This window comes from Somniosus microcephalus, chromosome 2, assembly GCF_052327205.1.
Source record: "Somniosus microcephalus isolate GS21.2 chromosome 2, FLI_Smic_1.0, whole genome shotgun sequence".
NCBI lineage: Eukaryota > Metazoa > Chordata > Chondrichthyes > Squaliformes > Somniosidae > Somniosus > Somniosus microcephalus.
Window position 1 is genome coordinate 28473069 of NC_140988.1, and position 21269 is coordinate 28494337.

General features: G+C 47.0%; 1 protein-coding gene across 3 annotated transcripts in view; it reads right to left on the reverse strand.

Annotated features, from left to right (window-relative positions):
- The window catches only part of LOC147122628 (janus kinase and microtubule-interacting protein 1-like), a 546134-nt gene that overhangs the window by 386082 nt on the left and 138783 nt on the right, over positions 1–21269 (reverse strand). For all 3 annotated transcript variants that reach the window (XM_086007999.1, XM_086008029.1, XM_086008040.1), the window contains exon 2: positions 2395–2492. The gene's annotated coding sequence lies outside the window, so the exon portion shown is untranslated. The remainder of the gene's footprint in view (positions 1–2394; positions 2493–21269) is intronic.

Consider the following 21269-nt stretch of genomic DNA (forward strand, 5'->3'; position numbering starts at 1 on the left):
ATGAAACCGGCACTTTCGTTGGGCCTACGCGTGAGTACCCAGTGCGTACTCACGTGTTGGGATCCGAATTTCTGGGCCAATATAGCTATATTCTGATAATAATGTGCTCATTTCTTTACCAGGTAAAAGGTACACAGCAGAAAATATTTTAAGAACCAGTGTGACTTGTGGCTTTTCCTTTCTGCTTCCACTTGTTACAAGGTTAGTAGGCTCACCCTCACCAACCAAATAAGGGACTAAAATAATATGTTTCATTCAATATAATAACTCTCATTTTAACAAAAACAACAAACTTTGGAACTTTAACACTAAACTGGCACTTCGGCCTAAATTACAATTCAATGGTGCTAAAATTTATGACTTGGGGGCGGGCGGGAAAGATTTCCACGGGGACACCGCCCCAACCAAAGTGCCCCTTTATATTCCGATGGGGAGAGGGGCGGAAGGGGGCATGAGTCCTGGTGAGGCCCTTTGAAAGGCCCCATGCCCATACCAGTCAAAGGTAATCAATGCCAGTGGGGATTGATTATCTTCAGAAAGAAATGTCCCCGAGACCTCACTGGGAGCCAAAGATGGACAAGACACACTTTTTCATTGGACCATTCGATCGATCCTGGAGGCTTCCAGGAATTTCAGAGATAAATATTTGTTTTTGCACTACATCAACTCTTTAAATATTTACATAACATAGAAGTACTTGAAGGAACATTCTTTAATATGGTGACAAGAGTCGCTCATTTAGGCAATTTAAATATATATATAATTAAAAAACAAGGATCTGCCACCCTACCAGGGGCACCCATTCCTATGTGGGTAGGCAGAGGTGAGTGCAACTCCACTTTTCTGCCCAACTGCAGCCCGCACCTGTTTCTTGCACTGTTGATGTGACGTTGAAACAGGCTCAAAACTCCATCTGTTACTCCAGTTAAGTTTTAGGGATACAGGGCCGGTTGAATTAGAGGGGCATTAGAGGAGGAATCCAACAACACAAGCAAAAATGGAGCTGTACAAGAGTGCAGCACTGACAGAAGCCACAGCACCATTAGTGCAGTCGATTCAGCTCCGCCTACACTGCCCAATTCACAACCTCCACTGCACTGCCATAGGAGGCCAGGTGGCTTCTCACAAGAAAGCAAGCGAATAAAAATTTGACCAGAGGGGCAGAAAAGGGCAAAAACGGTGGGCCGTAATTTGCGGCCCCTATGGGTGCGTACGAGGTGTGCACGCGCCCATAGGGGCGGTGCAAGTTCCGGGTTTAGGCATGCGAAGCGCATGCGCTAAAACCCGGAACTTGCGATCTGTCAAGAAGATCCTCCACATCCCCGGGAAAAGGGCCTCCGCAGGCGGAGATTTGCACAATTTGCCCAACTTCTGCCTAGAGAATGACCGTGAAATCCTTACGCCGGGTAAAAGCAGGCTTAAGGTCTGCTTTTACCAGCGTAAGGCTTTTAAAGAACAGAAAACTAACTTTTTTTCAATAACTTATACATTTAAAAACCTGTGAAATAAGATAACTATCTTTAGCCCCTTTAAAATATGTAAATTTATTTTTCAAAAAATTAAATTTGTTTTAAATATTTAATTAAATGCCATTTTGATTACATTTAAATATGTGATTTTTTAATTTATTTATTTGAAGTGTACGTGTATTTTTGGGTGTATTCCCATTCATACTTATGGGTTTCCTTACGTACGGAATCCTCATAAGTATGAATGGGGATCCCTTTCTTTCATTGGTTGAGCCGGCCCATGTGATCCCATGGGCGCTTGCGAACCGCCTGTGCCCCTGGGATACGTGGGTCTCTTCACAGGCCTACGCACAGAGGCCCAGGAGCGCGAGTGTCCGCACCGCTGGGACCATCAGGTAAGTTCGGAGATTTTTTGCTGGTCGGAGGCATCCGCCCGCGGGAAGCCTCCGACCACACATTCAGGGCCGGTATATTTTCTATAAAAAGCAACAATAGATAAAGAGATAAAATCATTCAAGAAAAAGCATCTTTCTATAACCTCACAAATAGGGAAGCAAGACAAATGAGTTATCCCACTGGATTGCCACTGGGCTCGGTGAGGTGAGCTGAATATAGAACAGCATTCAATCTAATGGCATAATCTTCAAGCAGTAGCGTGGGTGGAAGGGGAAGTGCGGCTGTCTGCACCAGACACTGACCTCTCCTGACTAGTAGTAAGGCACGCACACAGGGGAGCCACGTCAGTCAACAAAGGAGCGAAGGCGGTCAGTCTCACCGCCATACACAGAAAGGTTTCGTGCAATTTACACTGTATTTCTTGGCCAGGATTTCTTCAGCTGCATCAAAGACTTATTACAGAGCAGTCTGATCGTATAAATAATTCATCACCTTGTCAGTTAAATCAACAGTACTGCACCTCACTTACCAAAAGCAAACTTCTTCCCTGGACTTTTCTTGGCTGATACAGTGCTAAGGGTTAATTTTTTCCCCTCTTTTCCAATAATCTCTTCTGGAATTCCATTTCTGAAAGCAAGTTGAAAATACAGCATCACTGGTCAGTCGGTTGAGCCTTAATACTAATGTTCAAAAAATGGAGACACAGCTTTTAAGTGATACTTAGTAATAGGACAGATTCAGGGCAACAAAATAATAAAGTAACTTAAAGACACATCATAAGAATGCACAGAATGGGAAAATATCATTCACGAAACAAATCCATTCCACTTGGAACCCAAACTTCTTTGCAGTACAGCCTCAAAATGTTCAATATTAGCCAAAAATTATCGAGTAGTAACATCATTACTACCAGACAAAATGTGCATTTGTAATTATGTACTTATTATGCTGCAGCTATAAACACTGGCTAGACCACACCTTAGGAAGGATATATTGGCCTTGGAGGGAGTACAGCGTAGGTTTACCAGAATGATACCCAGACTTCAAGGGTTAAGTTAAGAAGTAGAGATTACACAAATTAGGGTTGTATTCCCTAGAATTTAGAAGGTTAAGAGGTGATCTGATCGAAGATTTCAAGATATTAAGGGGAACAAATAGGGTAGATAGAGATAAACTATTTCCGCTGGTTGGGGATTCTAGGTCAAGGAGGCACAGTCTAAGTATTAGAGCCAGACCTTTCAGGAGTGAAATTAGGAAATACTTCTACACACAAAGGGTGGTAGAAGTTTGGAACTCTCTTCCGCAAATGGCAATTGATGCTAGATCAATTGTTAATTTTAAATCTGAGATTGATAGATTTTTGTTAACCAAAGGTATTAAGAGATATGGGCCAAAGGCGGGTGGAGTTAGGTCGCAGATCAGCCATGATTACATGCATAGGATTACATCGGATATACAGCACAGAAACAGACCATTCAGCCCAACCAGTCCATGCTGGCGGTTATGCTCCACTCGAGCCGCCTCCCGTCTTTCCTCATCTAAATCTGTCAGCATAGCCCTCTATTCCCTTCTCCCTCATATGCTTATCTAGCCTCCCCTTAAATGCATCTATAATATTCGCTTCAACCACTCCCTGTGGTAGCGAGTTCCACATTCTCACCACTCTTTGGGTAAAGAAGTTTCTTCTGAATTCCCTGTTGAATTCCTTGGTGACTGTCTTATATTGATGTCCTCTAGTTATGCTCTTCCTCACAAGTGGAAACATTCTCTCTGTTGAAAGGATTCGCAAATTTCATGTCTCCCCTGAGGATTTACTTTTGGTTTATAGAAACATAGAAGATAGGAGCAGGAGTGGGCCATTCGGCCCTTCGAGCCTGCTCCGCCATTCAATGAGATCATGGCTGATCATTCAAATTCAGTACCCTGTCCCTGCTTTCTCCCCATATCCCTTGATCCCTTTAGCCTTAAGAAAGATATCCAACTCCTTCTTGAATATATTTAATGAACTGGCCTCCACCGCCCTCTGTGGCAGAGAATTCCACAGGTTCACCACTCTCTGGGTGAAGAAATTCCTCCTCATTTCAGTCCTAACTGTCCTGCCCCTTCTCCTTAGACTATGACCCCTGGTTCTGGACTCCCCGACCATCGGGAACATCCTTCCAGCCTCTAGTCTGTCTAGGCCTGACAGAATTTTATAGGTTTCGATGAGATCCCCTCTCAATCTTCTAAACTCCAGTGAGTATAAGCCCAATCGACACAATCTCTCCTCATACGTCATTCCTGCCATCCCAGGTATCAGCCTGGTGAATCTTCGCTGCACTCCTTCCATGGCAAGAACGTCCTTCCTCAGATAAGGCGAACAAAACTGCACACAATACTCAAGGTGCGGTCTCACCAAGGCCCTGTACAACTGTAGCAAGACATCCTTGTTCCTGTACTCGAACCCTCTTGCTACGAAGGCCAACATACCATTTGCCTTCTTAACCGCCTGCTGCAACTGCATGCTTACCTTCAGCGACTGGTGCACAAGAACACCCAGGTCTCTTTGCACTTCCCCTTCTCCCAATCTATTGCCATTCAAATAATAATCTGCCTTCCTGTTTTTGCCACCAAAGTGGATAACCTCACATTTATCCACATTATAGTGCATTTGCCATGTTTCTGCCCAATCACCTAACCTGTCCAAATCGTACTGGAGTTTCATGACATCCTCCTCGCAGCATACCCTCCCACCCAGCTTTGTGTCGTCTGCAAATTTGGAGATATTACATCCAATTCCCTCGTCCAGATCATTAATATATATTGTGAACAGCTGGGGTCCTAGGACCGATCCTTGCGGTACCCCACTAGTCACTGCCTGCCACTTGGAAAACGACCCGTTTATTCCAACTCTTTGCTTTCTGTCCGCCAACCAGTTCTCTATCCAAGTCAATACCTTGCCCCCAATCCCATGTGCCTTAATTTTGCACGCTAATCTCTTATGCGGGACCTTATCGAAAGCCTTCTGAAAGTCCAAATACACCACATCCACTGGTTCTCCCTTATCTATTTTACCAGTTACATCCTCAAAAAATTCCAGTAGATTAGTCAAGCATGATTTACCTTTTGTAAATCCATGTTGACTTTGTCTGATCCTGTCACTGCTTTCCAAGTGCTCTGCTATTACATCTTTTATAATGGACTCTAGCATTTTCCCCACTACCGATGTCAGGCTTACCGGTCTATAATTCCCTGCTTTTTCTCTGCCACCTTTTTTGAATACTGGGGTAACATTAGCTACCCTCCAATCCATGGGTACTGTTCTAGAGTCTATTGAGTTCTAGAAGATGACCAGCAATGCATCTACTATTTCTAGGGCCACTTCCTTAAGTACCCTGGGATGTAGATTATCAGGCCCTGGGGATTTATCGGCCTTCAGTCCCATCAATTTTCCTAACACCATTTCCCTACAAATACTGATTTCTTTCAGTTCCACCCTTTCATCAGACCCTATGTTCCTGGTGTTTCTGGGAGGTTATTTGTGTCCTCCTTTGTGAAGACAGAACCAAAATATATATTTATTTGGTCTGACATTTCTTTGTTCCCCATTATAAATTCCCCCGATTCTGACTGCAAGGGACCTACGCTTGACTTCACCAATCTTTTTCTCTTCACATATCTATAAAAGCTTTTACAGTCAGTTTTTATGTTCCCTGAAAGCTTACTCTCATATTCTATTTTCCCTTTCTTAATTAATCCCTTTGTCATAGAAACATAGAGATAGGAACAGGAGTAGGCCATTCGGCCCTTCGAGCCTGCTCCGCCATTCAATGAGATCATGGCTGATCTTCGTCTGAGATCTTAGCTGATCTTACCAGTTCAGTACCCCGTCCCCGCCTTTTCTCCGTAACCCTTAATCCCCTTAGCCTTCAGAAATATGTCCTCCTTTGTTGAATCCTGAACTGCTCCCAATCCTCAGGATTATTGCTTTTTCTGGCCAATTTGTATGTCCTCTCCTTGGATCTTATGCTATCCCTAATTTCCCTTGTTACCCACGGTTGAGTCACCTTTTTTGTTTTATTTTTATGCCAAACTGGGATGAACAACTTCTGTAGTTCATCCATTCGGTCTTTGAATGTTTGCCATTGCCTATCCACCGTCACCCCTTTGAGTGCCATTCCCCAATCAATCCTACCCAACTCGCTCCTCAGACCATCGTAGTTTCCTTAATTTAAATTGAGGACCCTTGTTTCTGAGTCAACTACTTCACTCTCCATCTTAATGAAGAATTCGATCATATTATGATCGCTCCGACCCAAGGGGCCTCGTACAACAAGATTGCTAATTAATCCTTTCTCGTTACATAATACCCAGTCTAAGATGGCCTGATCTCTGGTTGGTTCCTCGACATATTGGTCCAGGAAACCATCCCGTAAACACTCCAGGAATTCCTCCTCCACAGTATTGTTACCAATTTGGTTAGCCCAATCTATATGTAGATTAAAGTCACCCATGATGACTGCTGTGCCCTTATTGCACGCTTCTTTAATTTCCCTTTTAATGCCATCCCCAACCTCCGCCTTACTGTTTGGAGGTCTATATACCACGCCCACGAATGTTTTTTTCCCCTTAGTATTTCTCAATTCTACCCATACAGATTCCACATCATCAGAGCTAATATCCTTCATTACAATTGTGTTAATCCCTTCTTTAACCAGTAATGCTACCCCACCTCCCTTTCCTTTTTGCCTATCTTTCCTGAATATCGAATACCCCTGGATGTTGAGTTCCCAGCCTTGGCCATCCTTGAGCCACGTTTCTGTAATCCCAACCAAATCATATTCGTTTACCTCTATTTGCGCAGCCAATTCATCCACCTTATTACAAATGCTCCTCGCATTAAGACACAAAGCCTTCAGGCTTGTTTTTTTAACGCTCTTAGACCTATTAAAATTATTATTTACTGTGGCCATGTTTGATTTAAACCGTTGATTTCTCTGACTGCCACTTTTGTTTTTCTCCTTCCTATCTTTTGCTTTTATCCTCGTTTTCCTTTCCTCTGTCTCCCTGCTCAGGTTCCCAACCCCCTTCCATTTTAGTTTAAACCCTCCCCCACAGCACTAGCAAACAAACCCCCTAGGACATCGGTTCCAGCCCTGCCCAGGTGCAGACCGTCCGGTTTGAACTGGTCCCACCTCCCCCAGAACCGGTTCCAGTGTCCCAGGAACTTGAATCCCTCCCCCTGGCACCATTCCTCTAGCCACGTATTCATCTGAAGTATCCTTCTATTTCTACTCTGACTAGCACGTGGCACTGGTAGCAATCCTGAGATTACTACCTTTGAGGTCCTGTTTTTTAATTTACCTCCTAACTCCCTATATTCCGCTTTTAGGACCTCATCCCGCTTTTTACCTACATCGTATTAAAGAAACCCTGGTTGGACTGAGTTTAAAATCCAGGGCACATCAAGATGACTGCGGTCAGCCTCAGGGCCAAAGCCTGTAAATTTCAGTTTGGACTGACAGCTTGTATTCTGATGACTGTGAGAAGGAACTTTCCAGAACTTGAATGTAGACAGACCTTCTGCATTTATGCATTAGAAGCAAACCCAGTGGCATTCGGGCCTCTGATTAAAAGCCATCAAGGTTGTTTGCACAAACAATCAAGAGCAGACAGGGCCTATTGAATATGTAGTGGGACAAGCTCAGCTGCATTCAGGCCTTCGTTTAGAGAACGTCAACATTGTTTACCTAAGTACTTCAAAACGATCAACGGGGCATTCAGACTGGAATGGCCCCATCACGAAACCAGTTGGACAAAGGGGAACACCGATGAGATCAGTAAAACCGATTACCGGCCATCCAGGTCGATGGGCCCAGATCGGTACCTTTTGTATGAGTTTCAATACGTCCAGATTAGACAAAAGAAATGAGCTGATCTGGCGGGAGATAAGGGCTACTGGGAAGGGTATAACTAGTCCCTCGGGAGGCCATTTCTCTCTCTCTCTCCCGCCTCGCCTCCGGTGCCCTGCCTTACCATCAACCCAGCAAGAGGATCGTCGACGAAGGGCCCGTCCAGGGAAGTAGAATACCCGCAGTTACGTTTAAATTATTGGGGTATCTCTGCTTTAGGCAGTGAAAACCTAAGACATCGGCAGGCAACAGGGCATGGAGCAGGCGTTTCAACATCCTAGACTGGTGAGCATCAATTTTCTGGCCCATCACAAGATAATCTAGATAGGTGTAAAGGGTGGGAGTTAAGGGGAATCGCTAAAGTGTCATTTTAGTCATTTTCCCTCGATGTCTCCGTTTCTCCTCCCCCGTTAAGTGTAATTGTGCTACATCCATAGTGATTTTCTCTGTATAGTAATTGTTCTCTATTTTAATAAACATTGGTTTTCTTTGCACCAAACCACTGGTCTCGTTTGTCTATATCGCTACTTGTAAATAAGTCCAGTGGTCAGAACCAAAGGGGAAGCGATTCGAACCGCACGGGGCTGGAGCAGCTCAGACACATGACTGACTGACCAGACACAAACCCCAAACCAAAACCCCCTACACTGTATCCACTCTATCAAACCTTTCATAATTTAAAAGACTTCTATTATGTCACCCCTCAGCCTTCTTTTATCAAGAGAAAAAAGACCCAGCCTGATCATCCTTTCCTGTATGTATACTCTTGCATTTCTGGTATCATCCTTGTAAATCTTCTCTGCACCCTCTCCAGTGCCTCTGTATCATTTTTATAATATGGCGACCAGAGCTGTATGCAGTCTAAGTAGTTAACGTAAATTGTGAACAACAGTGGTCCCAGCACTGATCCTTGTGGAACACCACTACCCACCTTCTGCCACTGTGAATAGCTACCCTTTACCCCTACTCTCTGCTTTTGGTCTTGAAGCCAGCTAGCTATCCATTCAGCTACTTGTCCCCTGACTCTGCATTCTTTGACCTTGTTCATCAGTCTATTATGGGGTACCTTATTGAAGGCCTTTTGAAAATCTAGATAAATTACAACTACTGCATTACCATTGTCAACTCTCTCTGTTACCTCTTCAAAAAGTTCAATGAGGTTGGTCAAGCAAGACTTCCCCTTTTGAAATCCATGCTGACTATTCCTTGTTATATTTTTGGTTTCTAGATGTTCTTCTATTTTCTCCTTTAGTAGGGATTCCATTATTTTTCCTACCACTGATGTTAAGCTGACTGGTCTATAATTCCCCGGAAATGTTCTATCCCCCTTCTTGAATGTAGGTATTACGTTATCTATCCACCAGTCTTCTGGCACCATACCTTTTTTTAACGAATTATTAAGTATGTGTAGTAATAACTCTGCTATCTCTTCCCTAGATTCTTTTAAAGTGCATGGATGCAATCCATCCGGACCAGGGGTTTTATCCTCTGAGTTTGATTAGTTTATTTAAAATTGATGCGCCATCAATTACTCAAAAGACTGAGGTTAAGCGAGTAACAACCAGGCTTTTATTAACTAAAGAATGAAGGTCTAGTCTCGAGTGGTCGACCCGTCCAGAATACTAAGGGACTGGGAGGTAGTCACTTATATACCTGGAATAGTGGGAGGAGTCAGCCGAGGCATGTCCAGACCTGTACCTAGTGGAATACACATACACATACAGACAGGTATAACAGTGGTTTACCACATTCACCCCTTGTTTAAAAATGAGTCCGGCGGGGTGAAGTGTATTTAAAAGTTCGTGTATTGGAGTCTCTCCGGAGGTCTTGTCTGCCGCTGTGATCGACGTGGCGACGGCAGGGGTGGTGGAGCTTCCGGCGTCGCGTCCCGTGTAGGCTGGGGCACTGGAGTGTAGTCCTCGTGGGTGACGGTCCAAGGCGAGCCGGCTGCTGGGGTTGGATATCGGGTCGTGGGGGGGGGGGGCGGTAATGGGTAGTGGGTTACAGCGGTCCCCGAGGGTGTCGTGGGGGGGGGGGGGTGGTAATGGGTAGTGGGTTACAGCGGTCCCCGAGGGTGCGAGGTCTCGTATGGAGACTGTGTCCTCCCGCCCGTCCGGGTACGCGATGTATGCGTACTGGGGGTTGGCGTGGAGGAGGTCAACCCTCTCGACCAGGGGGTCCGTTTTATTGGTCCTCACGTGTCTTCTCAGTAGTACCGGCCCTGGGGACGTCAGCCATGGCGGTAACGCTGTCCCCGATGTGGACTTCCTTGGGAAGACAAACATTTTCTCGTGAGGGGTGGCATTGGTGGCAGCGCAGAGCAGTGACCGAATCGAGTGGAGCGCATCGGGGAGCACCTCCTGCCAGCGGGAGGTCGGAAGGCCCCTAGACTTTAAGGCTAGTAGGGCGGCCTTCCAAACTGTTGCATTCTCTCTTTCCACCTGTCCGTTCCCCCGGGGGTTGTAACTGGTGGTCCTGCTTGTGGCTATACCCCTAGCGAGCAGGTACTGGTGGAGTTCGTCGCTCATAAACGATGAGCCCCGGTCGCTATGGATATAGCTGGGGAAACCGAACAGGGTGAAGAGGCTGTTCAGACATTTAATGACCGTGGCACTGGTCATGTCCGGGCAGGGGATAGCGAACGGGAAACGGGAGTACTCGTCAATGATGTTGAGGAAGTACACATTGCGGTCGGAGGAGGGGAGAGGCCCTTTAAAATCGACGCTCAGGCGTTCGAAAGGGCGAGTGGCTTTTATCAGGTGGGCTCTGTCTGGTCTATAAAAGTGCGGTTTGCACTCAGCGCAGACTTGGCAGTTCTTGGTCATGGTCCTGACCTCCTCAATGGAGTAAGGCAGGTTGCGGGCCTTGATGAAGTGGAAGAACCTGGTGACCCCCGGGTGGCAGAGGTCATTGTGGAGGGCCCTCAGCCTATCGATCTGCGCGCTGGCGCAGGTGCCACGCGATAGGGCATCTGGGGGTTCATTGAGCTTCCCAGGCCGGTACAAGATCTCGTAATTGTAGGTGGAAAGTTCGATTCTCCACCTCAAGATCTTGTCATTTTTGATTTTGCCCCTCTGCTTGTTGTTGAACATAAAAGCAACTGAACGCTGGTCAGTGAGCAGGGTAAATCGTTTTCCGGCCAGGTAGTGCCTCCAATGACGCACAGCCTCCACAATAGCCTGGGCCTCCTTCTCGACCGTGGAGTGTCTGGTCTCCGGGCCCTGGAGGGTTCGTGAGAAGAATGCCACAGGTCTCCCCGCCTGATTAAGGGTGGCGGCCAGAGCGAAGTCGGACGCATCGCTTTCCACCTGGAAGGGGATGGATTCGTCCACTGCGTGCATGGTGGCTTTGGCAATGTCCTCCTTGATACGGTGGAAGGCCGAGCGGGCCTTTGCCATCAGGGGAAAAGAGGTGGATTTGATCAGCGGACGGGCTTTGTCTGCATAGTAGGGGACCCACTGGGCGTAGTAGGAAAAAAACCCTAGGCACCTCTTCAGAGCTTTTAGGCAGTGCGGCAGTGGGAGTTCCATAAGGGGACGCATCCGGTCCGGGTCGGGACCGATGACCCCGTGTTCCACAACACAGCCAAGGATGGCGAGGCAGTCTGTGCGGAATATGCACTTCTCCTTGTTATATGTCAGGTTCAGGAGTTGGGCGGTGCGGAGGAATTTCTCGAGGTTTGCGTCATGGTCCTGCAAGTCATGGCCGCAGATGGTCACATTGTCTAGGTAAGGGAAAGTGGCCTGCAGCGCGTTTTGATCGACCATCCGGTCCATCTCCCTTTGGAAGACGGAGACCCTGTTGGTAACGCCAAAGGGAACCCTAAGGAAGTGATAGAGGCGGCCGTTTGCCTCAAAAGCAGTATACTGGCGGTCTTCGGGGCGGATGGGGAGCTGGTGGCACGCTGATTTCAGGTCAATGGTCGAAAAGACGCGGTACTGCGCGATCTGGTTGACCATGTCAGCTATGCGGGGGAGTGGGTAGGCGTCCAGCAGGGTGTAGCGGTTTATTGTTTGGCTGTAGTCGATGACCAGGCGTTGTTTCTCGCCGGTCTTAACGACCACAACCTGGGCTCGCCAGGGGCTGGAGCTGCCCTCAATAATCCCCTCCTTCAGGAGCCGCTCCACTTCGGTTTTGATGAAAACCCTGTCCCCGGCACTGTATCGCCTGCTCTTTGTGGCGATGGGCTTACAGTCGGGGGTGAGGTTAGCAAACAGTGGGGGGGGTGGGACTCTGAGTGTGGAGAGGTTGCATCTGGTGCGCGGCGGGCAATTTGGAGGCTGCTGGCTGCGGACTGTGAGTGGGGGGAGGAGGCCACCGTATGCCATCGTAACACTTTTGAGGTGGCACTGGAAATCCAACCCCAGTAGAACGGCAGCGCAAAGTTGGGGCAGGACCAGGAGTTTAAAATTATTGAACACAGTCCCGTCTACTACTAGTGTCACCACGCAGTAGCCGCCAATGTCCGCTGACTGGGACTCGGCGGCCATAGAAATCCGCTGGTGCGCAGGCAGGACTGGGAGAGAGCAACGCCGCACCGTGTCGGGGTGGATGAAGCTCTCTGTGCTCCCGGAGTCAAAAAGGCAGTTTATTGCATGGCCGTTTACCTTAACGTCCATTTTGGACCGAGCTAGTTGGTGCGGTCTCGTTTGGTCCAGCGTAACAGAGGCCAGCGTTGGGGTCGGTGCGTCGCTGCGGGTATCAGATGGGGGGTGGTTGGCGGCCTGCTGCGTCCCGGCTTGTGTCCAAGATGGCGGCGTCCATGATTCCCATGTGGCTGGAGTCGTCCAAGATGGCTGCTGCTGCGGTGGTTCGCACATGGCTGGGGAGGCCCAAGATGGCGGCCCGCACGGCCCACACACGGCGCTGTTGGGGGCCCAAGATGGCGGCTTGCACGGCCCACACGCGGCGCTGCTGGCGTTCGGGGTGGCTTTGGCCTTGCAGATGCTAGCATAGTGTCCCTTTTTCCCGCAGCCCGAGCAGGTCGCATTCTTCGCCGGGCAGCGCGCTCTGGGGTGTTTGGCCTGGCCACAGAAGTAGCATTTCTGGCCTTGGGATACTGCTGTCTGGCTTTGGGACACTGCTGCGGTGGTTGGGCCGTTGTTGGGCTGTGGCTGGGGTGGCACGGTGCTATGGGGCTGTCCTACCGTGTCCCAGGTTGTCGTTCCCCGCGGCGTCCACGGTGCAGAGGAGTAGGCATCCATGCCCCGGTAGGCTGCGTCCAGTGTTAGTGTGATTTCGGAGGCTTTGTCGAGGGTGAGGTCGCTCTGCTCCAGCAGTCGCTGTCGGGTGTAGTTGGACCTGTGGCCCGCTACGAAGGCATCCCGGATCAGTTCCTCCGTGTACTTAGTGGACGTTACCGCCTTACACCCACAGGCCCGGCCAAGCACGGACAGTGCTTGGAGGTATTCCTCAGTCGATTCCCCAGGTTGTTGCTTGCGACTCCCCAGGAGGTGCCTGGCGTAAACTTCGTTCACAGGGCGCGTGTACTGGGTCTTGAGGAGCTGGAGGGCGGCTGTGTACGAGGTCGCGTCCCGGATGACTGAGTACACTCGGTGGTTCACCTTGGAGATCAGGACAGACAGTTTGTTCGCATCCGTTACGACCGCAGTGGAGGCAGTCAGGAATGCCTCGAAGCACATGAGCCAGTGAGCAAACTTGGTGGAAGAGTCCGCTTCCCGACTGTCCATGTCCAGGCATGCTGGTGTGAGGATCTTCTCCATTATAAAAATTTAGTTAATAAAATTGATGCGCCATCAATTACTCAAAAGACTGAGGTTAAGCGAGTAACAACCAGGCTTTTATTAACTAAAGAATGAAGGTCTAGTCTCGAGTGGTCGACCCGTCCAGAATACTAAGGGACTGGGAGGTAGTCATTTATATACCTGGAATAGTGGGAGGAGTCAGCCGAGGCATGTCCAGACCTGTACCTAGTGGAATACACATGCACATACAGACAGGTATAACAGTGGTTTACCACAAATATATCCCCTTTTTATTTTAAATGCACTTATCTCATTACTAATCGCATCATCCAATATCATATCCACCTGTTCTATCTCCCTGGTAAATACTGAAGCAAAATAATTATTTAATATTTCTGCCATCTCTCTATCATTACCTGTGGTATTACCCTGTCTATCCCTTAATAGCCCTTTTGCATCCCAACCTTCCCTTTTACATTGATGTGCCAGTAAAATATTTTACTATTTTGTTTTATGTTCCTTGATAATTTAATTTCATAGTTTCTCTTTGCCTTCCTAATTGTTTTTTTGACTTCTCTCATAATCTCTTCGTATTCTCCCTTATCTTGCACTCCCCTGCTGTCCATGTACTTAATGTATGCCTCTTTCCTTACCCTCAATTGTTCCCTTATGGCTTTATTCATCCATGGTTTTTCATTAGTGTTTAGTTTGTTCTTTCCTTTTAGCGGAATATATTGTTCCTGCACTCTGTTAAACACCGTTTTAAATGTTTCCCATTGCTGTTTTACATTGTTGTTTGCCAATATTGTTGCCCATTTTATTTTAACAAGTTCTATTCTCAGCCCCTCAAAATCAGCTTTATTCCAATCCATTAACCTGGTTTTCATCATACTTATGTCCTTCTCAACTATCATCTTAAAGCAATTTATATTATGGTTACTATTGTCTAGATGTTCCCCTACTTTTACTTCTCTTATCTGCTCTGGTTCATTCTCCATTACTAGATCCAGTACTGAATCCTCCCTTGTTGGACTTTTTACATATTGGGTTAGAAAGGAGTCCTGTACACATTGTCAGAACTCCATTCCCTTATCCCCTTTACCTACCTCTTAAAAGTTGAAATCCCCCATGATTATTATTCTATGTTTTTTACTCATTTCCCTAATTTGTCTGCATTTCTTCCTCCATCTCCTTTCTACTATTAGGTGGTCTGTAGACTCCGCCTATTAGTGTGATTGATCCTTTATTATCTTTTATCTCTATCCATATGGATTCTATTTTTGATTTGCTGACAGCTGCGTCACTTCTTTCTACTGCCATTATGTTATCACTAATAAGTACAGCTACTCCACCTCCCCTTTTTCTCTCTCTATCTTTTCTAAATATGTTATACCCAGCAATGTTTAATTCCCAGTCCTGATTTTATGTAGCCATGCCTCAGTAATCCCTACTACGTCTGGTTTCTTGCAACACGTGATTGCCTCCAGCTCCCCTGTTATATTGCAGACACTGTATGCATTGCTGTACAGACAGTTTAACTCATTTTTAATAGGATTTCCTCTCACTTTATGTTTAACCATCTTTTTAGACTCCTGTTCTATAACTATTTATTCCCTTGTCATCAATGTCTTCCTTACTTTATTATTTCCTATGCTCTCCTTTCCTGTTTTGTTTACATTTAGGCTGGTTATGTTTATTGTAGATCCCTCTCACATCTTACTAGTTTAAAGCCTTTGCCACGTCCCTATTTACCCTTTCCCTAGGACACAGGTCCCATCCCGGTTCAGGTGGAGCCCGTCCCATCAGTACAGCTCCTTCCTGTCCCAGAACTGGTGCCAGCATCCCAGGAAAAGGAACCCCTCTTTCCCACACCAGCCCTTTAGCCACGTGTTAATTCTCCCGATCTGTCTGCTTCTATGCCAATTTGCCCATGGCTCGGTCAATAATCCAGAGATTATTATCCTCGAGACCCTGCTTTTTAATTTAGAGCATAATTCCTGATACTCTTTCAGCAGGACCTCCTCCCTGTTCCTACCCATGTCATTTGGACCACCACAACTGGATTTACCCCCCTCCCTTTCCAAGTTCCTCTCCAGCCGCCTCGAGATATCCCTTACCCTGGCACTGGGTAGGCAACACATCCTTCGGGAATCTCGTTCTTAGCTGCAGAGGATGTTTTCTATCCCCCTAATTATAGAGTCCCCTATCACTACCACATTTCTATTCTGCTCTTTGTAATGAGGTCTGGAGCCGAGTGGTCCTGGCAGAACCCAAACTGGGCATCTGTGAGCAGGTTATTGGTGAGTAAGTGCTGCTTGATAGCACTGTCGACGACACCTTCCATCACTTTGCTGATGATTGAGAGTAGACTGATGGGGCGGTAATTGCCTGGATTGGATTTGTCCTGCTTTTTGCAGACAAGACATACCTTGGCAGTTTTCCACATTGTCGGATAGATGCCAGTGTTGTAGCTGTACTGGAACAGCTTGGCTAGAGGCGCAGCTAGTTGTGGAGCACAAGTCTTCAGCATGACAGCCGGGATGTTGTCGGGGCCCACAGCCTTTGCTGTATCCAGTGCGCTCAGCCATTTCTTGATATCATGTGGAGTGAATCGAATTGGCTGAAGACTGGCTTCTGTGGTGGGGGTGTCCTCAGGAGGAAGCCGATATGGAACATCCACTCGGCACTTCTGGCTGAAGATGGTTGCAAATGCTTCAGCTTTGTCTTTTGCACTCACATGCTGGGCTCCACCATCATTGAGGATGGGGATATTCATGGAGCCTCCTCCTCCCGTTAGTTGTTGAATGATCCACCACCATTCACGACTGGATGTGGCAGGACTGCAGAGCTTTGATCTGATCCGTTGATTGTGGGATGCTTAGCTCTGTCTATAGCATGCTGCTTCCGCTTTATAGCATGCAGATAGTCCTGTGTTGTAGCTTCCTCATGTTGGCACCTCATTTTTAGGTACGCCTGGTGCTGCTCCTGGCATGCTCTTCTACACTCCTTATTGAACCAGGGTTGGTCCCCTTGCTTGATGATAATGGTAGAGTGAGGGAAATGCTGGGCCATGAGGTTACAGATTGTAGTGGAATACAATTCTGCTGCTGCTGATGGCTCACAGCGCCTCATGGATGCCCAGTTTTGAGCTGCTAGATCTGTTCTGAATCTATCCCATTTAGCACGGTGGTAGTGCCACACAACACGATGGAGGGTGTCCTCAGTGGACTTTGTTTCCACAATAACTGTGCCGGTGGTCACTGCTACCAATGCTGTCATGGACAGATGCATCTGCGACAGGCAGATTGGTGAGGACGAGGTCAAGCAGGTTTTTCCCTTGTGTTGGTTCTCTCACCACCTGTCGCAGGCCCAGACTGGCTGCTACTTCCTTCAGGACTCAGCCAGCTTGGTCAGTAGTGGTGCTACCAAGCCACTCTTGGTGATTGACATTGAAGTCCCTGTGGTGATTATTCTTTATGTTAGTAAGAAGTATTGTGATTGGTTGTTTGTTTCCTGCCTTGGGATATATGCTGTAATCTCATTGGTAGTTGATGTCATGTGATTTGTGGTGGCCATCTTAAATTCAGTTCTTTCTAGCTTTGGTTGGGACTGGGTGTGGAAAGATGTGCTGCAGGATTTTAAAGTTAATAAAGCCTAGATTAGAAAGGCAAATCTATTCTTTATCTCAGTCCCCCACCCAGAGTATATTCTGTGCCCTTGCTACTCTCAGTGCTTCTTGCAAGTGGTGTTCAACATGGAGAAGTACTGATTCATCAGCTGAGGGAGGGCAGTAGGTGGTAATCAGTAGGAGGTTTCCTTGCCCATGCTTGACCTGAAGCCATGAGACTTCATGGGGTCTGGTTTCAATGTCAATATTTATTATAGAATCATAGAATGGTTACAGCACAGAAGGAGGCCATTTGGCCCATCGAGTCCATACCGGCTCTCTGCAAGAGCACTTCAGCTAGTTCCACTCCCCCGATCTTTCCCTGTAGCCCTGCAAATTTTTTTTCCTTCAGGTACTTATCCAATTCCCTTTTGAAAACCATGATTGGGTCTGCCTCCACCACCCTTTCAGGCAGTGCATCTCTGATAATAACCACTCGCTGCGTAAAAAAGTTTTTCCTCATGTCGCCTTTGGTTCTTTTACCAATCACCTCAAATCTCTGTCCTCTGGTGCTCGTCCCTTCCGCCAATGGGAACAGTTTCTATCTACTCTGTCCAGGCCCCTCATGATTTTGAACACCTCTATCGAATCTCCGCTTAGCCTTCTCTGCTCTAAGGAGAACAACCGCAGCTTCTCCAGTCTATCCATGTAACTATAACCTTTCGGCACGAGCGAGCAGCTGATGTGCTCCAGCGGTCGGCTGGCTGAAGCCTACCCGTGGGTTTGGTCACCCACCCTTTCTGTACTTACATTTGAACAACGTGGCATTGAGCAGCACCATTCACATTCCAGCTCTTTCCAATTCTCATGCTTAATGCAGCATTTAAAAATGCACCAAAACCCTGATATTCAGCCCTGGCTTCTCTCTCAACCGATACTCAGAAGAGACAATCTTGCACACAGAACTTAACAATGTGGCATGAGCTTCACCATAAATGGCTCCACCAACATTAACTTCGAAAAAATAAGTAATTTTCTTCTACCAAAAAAAAAATCCACATGTACTTCCACTCTAACATTTCATTGGCTCAGAAAATGAAAGCTCACTAATTATCACACGGTAGCACATGCTGCTTTGTCGTTTAGCAAACATGCTAACCCACTGTCAAAGCAACACGTTGCTATAACAATAATCTAAGTAGGGTTATTCTGCCAATTTTTCTACTATAACGCTGGTCATATCGTAACAAAATGTTTTTGGTTATTTAAAATAAACTATATAAAAGGTAATGTGAGCATTTTTCACTTTGCTGTCACAGCAAAACATATTTGACAGCAGAATTTATTACAATAAGGCCCATAATGGTCGCACTTATCAGTTCACTACACACTGGGAGGTATCACATTTTTCTTTCTATTCATGGTTGACAATCAGTCGATACTGTTATCTCTCTGAAAACAACTTCCCTTTGTCGGGATCATTTTGTACCACTACGGCATTCTATTGCTCTTGGTTGGCTGAGAGCTTCTCGCAGATGTTCGCTGTCCATTGCCTGTATATATTCCACTGAACAGTAAACAATTTTGCCAAGCTTTTACCCACCAGGCGAGTAAACTGACCTTATTTTTTTTTTTCAAATTGTACATATTGCTCTGGGACCTAGCTACTGCACACACAGCACTCATGTTTATGAGGAGAGCGGATTGTGATAGGCCCGTAACAGTCAAGTCAAGGCAAGCAAAGCAAAGCAAATGTGTCACAGCACGTCTATCGGAATGACTGTTGGGTTTTACAGCAGTTCAATCTGCTGGTCTGAATTTTACAATGGCAAGTCATCATTCTACGAAACCCGACCAACATCTTTAGAGTCATAAAAACAAGCCACCCCTCCAAAAAAGTGTCTTACAAAACAAAACAAGAAAGAAATATTTGCATTTATATAAAGCCTTATCATGCCTTTGAAACATTTACACAACAAGTACTTTTGAAAAGAAATGACTGCTAGTATGTAAACCAAAAGATTTTGATCTGGCAGGAATCAAAGAAGTTTTTACTCACAGTGCGTTTTAAACAAGCTACCCCTTGCTAATGGGAGGCATTGCAGCTTCTGCTCAGCGTCGCCTCACTCAAAGTGGCTCAGATCGAGGGCTGCATGGCGTGGCACTGGGAATCAGCAGCTTAGTGCCCAGTGCCATGCAAGCCATTTTGAACCTTGCTCTTGCTTTCCTCCACCCTTTATAACCACACCCCACTCCTTAAATGTGAGGGCAAATCAGGCAACCTGCTCCCAAGACCCTATTAATTAATACTGATACAATAGCAAAATACTGCGGATGCTGGAAATCCGAAATAACAACAGAAAACGCTGGAAATACTCAGCAGGCCAGGCAGCATCCGTGGAGAGAGAAACAGAGTTAAAGTTTCAGGTCGAAGACCTTTCGTCAGAATGGTCTTCGGCCTGAAACATTAACTCTATTTCTCTCTCTACGGATGCTGCCTGGCCTGCTGAGTATTTCCAGCATTTTCTGTTGTTATTCCCTATTAATACTGTTCTGACTCCAGATAATTAGAGGTGTGAAAGGGTGGACCAGCATATTTTTTCCATTCATGTTTTTATTCTTCCCTTGGGCTAAGCATCTGCCCAAGTTACCTGGCAGTGTGTGAACTCATTTTGTGGGGAATTGCAGAGAAGAAGTGCAATTTAATTTTTAATTAAGAAATACTACTTTTAATAACATTTTTAACTTTTTTTTAAAATGTGGCCATGAATTTACTCGTTCTTTGTAGGCGATCTAGGTCATAAATACAGTGTACTGGATTTTCTGGGGTGAATTTCGGGGACGGGACTTGTTTCCACCTTATAATGGCTGTACTGTGTTTCTGTTCGGGTCCAGGGCCCTCCATGTGTGCATACACCAATGCTGCTAACCTAGACAATTGCCATGGCATCCCTATGAAGCATCCTCCATTGTACAATGTGGTACTACTGCCAAGCTGTCAACCGTGAGGGATTATGGTGTCCTCCTCAAATTCGGCTGCCCTCAAAAGTTTGTCACTATCCTCCGCCTGCTTCACGACGACATGCAAGCTGTGATCCTGACCAACGGTTCCACCACAGACCCAATTCACGTACGAACCGGGGTCAAGCAAGGCTGTGTCATCGCACCAACGCTCTTCTCAATCTTCCTTGCTGCAATGCTCCATCTCACCCTCAGTAAGCTCCCCACTGGAGTGGAGCTAACTTACAGAACAAACAGGAAACTGTTCAACCTCCGTCGCCTCCAGTCCAGATCCAAGGTCGTCCCATCCTGTCATCGAATCACAGTATGGAGACGATGCTTGCATCTGCGCTCACTCAGAGGTCGAACTCCAAACCATCGTAAACACCTTCACCGAAGCATACGAGAGCATAGGCCTTACACTAAACATCCGTAAGACAAAGGTCCTCTACCAACCTGCCCCCGCCACAGTGCTGCCCCCCGATTATCAAAATCCACGACAAGGCCTTGGACAGTGTGGACCACTTTCCATACCTCGGGAGCCTACTGTCAACAAGGGCAGACGTCGACGACGAAGTCCAACACCGCCTTCAGTGTGCCAGTGCAGCCTTCGGTCGCCTGAGGAAGAGGGTGTTTGAAGACCAGGACCTCAAACCCGGCACTAAGCTCATGGTCTACAGGGCAGCAGTGATACCTGCCCTGCTGTATGCCTCAGAGACATGGACCATGTACAGCAGGCACCTCAAAGCACTGGAGAGGTACCACCAACGCTGCCTCCACAAGATCCTGCAAATCCATTGGCAGGATAGGCGCACCAACGTCAGTGTTCTTGCTCAGGCCAACATCCCCAGCATCGAAGCTCTGACCACGCTCAATCAGCTCCGATGGACAGGTCACATTGTCTGCATGCCCGATACGAGACTCCCAAAACAAGCGCTCTATTCGGAGCTCCGGCACGGCGAGAGAGCCCCAGGTGGGCAGAGGAAACGCTTCAAGGACACCCTCAAAGCCTCCTTGAAAAAGTGTAACATCCCCACCGACACCTGGGAATCCCTGGCCCAAGACCGCACAAAGTGGAGGAGAAGCATCCGGGAAGGCGCCAAACACCTCGAGTCTCTTCGCTGGGAGCAAGCGGAAGCCAAGCGCAGGCAGCGCAAGGAGCGCACGTCAACCCAAGCACCCCACCCACCCGCCCCTTCAA